Genomic DNA, 4255 nt, shown 5'->3' on the forward strand with positions numbered 1-4255 from the left:
AGGGTGGGTGGGAATGACAGTGACAGCATGGCTATATGTTCAGGGCCAATTTAGAGGTTAAAATAAACATTTAAAAATATTTATTGATTCAAGGCATAGACTGGCCAAGACCTTCAGGCCGACTGACATAAAAGCCAACATCAGTGCATTGGTTACGAGGGGGACAAACACAGCATGGAAACTACCGAGTCTCCAAAAAGAGAATATTGATATTTTGCAGGCAAGCAAACATATATAGGCTTAAACCAGTGCTTCTGAGAGCCTTGTTGCTCCACTCAGAGGAGAGTTTGACAGCAATAAAGAAACTGCCCCAAATCTTGAAATGTGCTATAGGTGCTACAAAAGACATTTGTGAGGATGAAAGACTATTGAATGCTGAGGTGCACTTCAAAGTGTCTGTTTTATGCAGCTGTAGACATTGGAGTTACACACTGACACGCAGGTTACGTGCATGTAAGAGGTGGCAAGAAGGTTTGGGTTTTGACAAGGAACAGTATCAGCAGAAATCAGCAGATGCACTGACGGACTAATTCAGAAGTGATTTATCTACAGATTCTCCAAAATGCTGACTTTTAGATACACATTACTACCAAAGAAATCAAGCGTGGCTCGGTTCAATAACTGGCATATTCTGTATTCATAAAGCATCTCTGTTCTGCCAAATGTGCCTGATGTAGCCACAGCTATTAAACTGTTTCTCACTCTACCTGTGACTGTTGCAGTTAATTGCTGAAAGATGCTTCTCAGAACTCGCATTAACTAAAACCTAACTGAGAAGCACACAGGAGATATCATCGCCATCCTGAGTAGTGAAAATAACACACACAGTCCTGACTTAAAGAAAAGTAGTAGACTATGGGACCGTGCTCATTGATATGCCAAAATGTGTGCATGTATGTTCAGCTGTAAACCTGTGATGAAAGCCCCCTTCCTGATGAGGAGAGTGTTGATAACCTTAAACATTTCAGTGCATGGGATGATGAATTGTGTCACATTGTGAACTGTGGCATTTCACTTGAACTTTTCTTTATTACTGTGTGTTTGAGGAATAAAAAACTATTTGGCCTTTACAAATAGCTCGTTCATTATACGAGAAATGTGGGGATCCAAAGAGAGGTCTCGTGTGTTTGTGTTACTCCTATAGTACCAGCAAACATGAGATCACAATAAATTTATTGATCGATTCATCTGTCAATAAATTTTGATTCATCTATACATTTCTCAGTCTGTGAAATGTCATATAAGTGAAAGTTGCTCATTATGGTTTCTCAGAGCCAAAGAAGTTCTTTAGTCCAGTCAAAAACTGATTGATTAATTGATCAAAATAACAGAGAACTACTTTTCTGTTTAACAATCAATTATTTGACTAATCATTTCAGCTCTACTGGTTCATATTGGAAGCTGGCATCAGACATCTGGTCAGATTTGTATTCTTATTATTTGATTAAACAGTTTCCTGATTTAAATCAGAATTTTGCCAATTTGAGGCCATTTTATCAAAGAAAAGCGCTCGTATGTTTAATATATGTATAAATATGTAAAAACGCTGGCTTTTTTTATTAAAAGGAAACAAATATGCATTACTATCAGGATAGAAATTGAGTTCCATCCCTGCACTATTAGCTGCACCAGTTTGCTGGGTGCCTTTAGTGTTGATATTTTTAGTTACAAATCCAATCTGAGCTCTGTACTCCTGGTTACATTTGAATGTAAATGAAGTCTCAGATAGCTCAGCAGCCTAAACTAAATTAGGCTGAGGAAACAAATCCCCATTTCTGTGTCCAGTAACGGTAAGTTCGTCACTGTCTGGGACCTACAATGGATCTAATTGGAGTTTACTGGAAGAAAAAATACTCTGGAGTAGTAAAATGATAAGAAGCCAGATTACACTGAAAACTGAAAAGGAACTGCATGTAAATCTATATATTCTGGACAATGTCTCTCTAATTAAACTTGAATTCTGGGCCTCAGGGGTGTCCTCTTAAAACCTGTAATTCTTAAAGAGAGTTAGTGGACGGCATTTTTTTAAGGATTATTTTATGGCTTCACTCCCTCCTTTGTCTATTCAAAATGTAAATTCACTTTATAATAGAATAATGAGTAAGTAGAGTAGAGTAGTGAAGAAATGTGTCATATTAAAAAGTCTAAATCTATGAGCAGCAGTTAAGACTAGTGTGGGCCTGAATTGATTTAAATGTGATGAATGATAAGGCGTTGGACAAGCTGTAGCGCTCAGTGGCCAAATGTGGACCAGCCCAGTGGGAATGTTAATAGTAGACTTGGATCCCAGGGGCTAAGTCCAATACCTCATACTCTATTATCGTTATGGGTGTGAAGCTGTTCAAATATAACGGCTGGGATAGGAAAGTTCACAGATGGCTCACTGAAATAATACTGATGAGACTGAAAAGGCAGACACCTCTCATGAGCATTACACATTTGAATCCCATATCTCAGATGCATTATTTAATTAATAAAATGTTTCATTGATAACAATTTAAGGATGACTGTGGTTCAGTGGATAGAGCAGATGTCTCCCAACCGGAGGTTCGAATATCAGTGTCTGCAGTCCACATGTCGCAGTGTCCTTGGGCAAGACACTGAACCCCCAAGTTGCCATCAGTTGAGTTGGCGCCGCAGATGGCTGCCTCGGTTCTGTACCGGAAATAAATTCCTTGTCTGTGTAACTTACTTGTCCAAATAAAAGTGATTTCAGTTTAGCAGCAATCATGAGAATTTGCCAATTTGAAGCAGTAAGAATGGTATTAGTACGTTCAGGAAAATAAAACTTATTTTTCAGGTAGCTCGGTGGATTAGAGCAGCAGTGGGTTGCAAAAATAAAAAATGTTTCAGCACTGCAGTACAAATCAAATACATCTTTCTCAAAAGTAATTTCTGTCATTTTAGGTAGATATGATCATGCTGGTTTGTGTACAGGTGGTCATTTTTATGATGTTTGTTTGTTTTTGTTGTTATTTGATTATTTAAAAATGGATGAATTCCGAATGATATGACAGTTTTGATGGGCGGCCTGATACAGCTCCACCTCTAGTCGCTACTGTGCAGAATCTGGTTGCACAATCTATTTGTGATATTTTGGCTTCACTTTTGCATAGTGCAGGAAGCGGTGTCACACCGTCTATTTCTCTATACATTTGGCATTTTTTTATTCTCAAAGACCAGTGGGGTGATTTAGCATTAGCTGCCTGCACACAGCAGTTTCCTGCTATGTTTTAGCTAGACAGCAGGTGAATCGATGCTAGTAGATGGTAAACAGTAGTTGGAATTTGTCAGTCTGGAGTGTATTGTTACATTAATTATTTTATCACCTAATTGAGATCTGTGGACATTCATGGAAAAGCACAGGTGTAGGCTAACATTAGCTAGCATTTTAAAGTTAGCTCAATATCAAAAGCTGTAAGCAGAATCAGTTTACATGTCATCAGATATCTTTAGCTTGAATCGATTTTTTTACAGTAGAGATGAACTTTAAACTACTGATAAAATATTTGTTATGGGCACAAATAAGTCATGAGTATTATTGATGCTGGGTTTCAGCCTTGTGATTTTTATAGTTTCTGTCAGATTTTTAATTCTTTGATGTTATCATAAACAAAATTGGCTTATGGGTCTAATATAAATTATTGTTTTATTTCATATTATTTTACTAGATTTTACTTACTAGATACTCATTGGATATCACCCTGAATGGAGCAGTGACCCCCTAATAAGCCCGTTTGACCCCCTCCCAGACAATGGCTCAAGCACTGAACAAGTGCAATTGCAATATATTTTCCCATATTCATCCTGCATTAGGCATTTTTTGCACATATATTGTTCTTGACAGTAAAAGTATGGGGGGTTGGTGATGCCTGACGCTAACTAGGTCTTTGTTGCTGGTACTTACAGCCAGTGACTAAGATGACAAATATTGCACACTGCAGGCTAAGGTTTTATGAAATTCAACAAGCCTGACAGATACATGTGTTGCACAGCAAGATTCTGGTTGAATTCAACGCCATCTAATTTGTTAGAATAGTGGAATGTATTGGGTGATGAATACTAAAAAAGGTACATTTACCAAAAACTCCCCGGGAAGAATATAGTTCGCACTTCACAGTTTGACTTTAAATCAAGCAGTAATTTCATCTACAGACACTGTAGTGTTTACACAGGTAGGAGAGAAGAAACATGAGAAAAATGCTACGAGGCACTTGAAGGCAGCTCTTTGACACACTAAAGTGCTTGTAATACA

This window comes from Monopterus albus, unplaced genomic scaffold, assembly GCF_001952655.1.
Source record: "Monopterus albus unplaced genomic scaffold, M_albus_1.0 scaffold41.1, whole genome shotgun sequence".
Classification (NCBI taxonomy): Eukaryota; Metazoa; Chordata; class Actinopteri; order Synbranchiformes; family Synbranchidae; genus Monopterus; species Monopterus albus.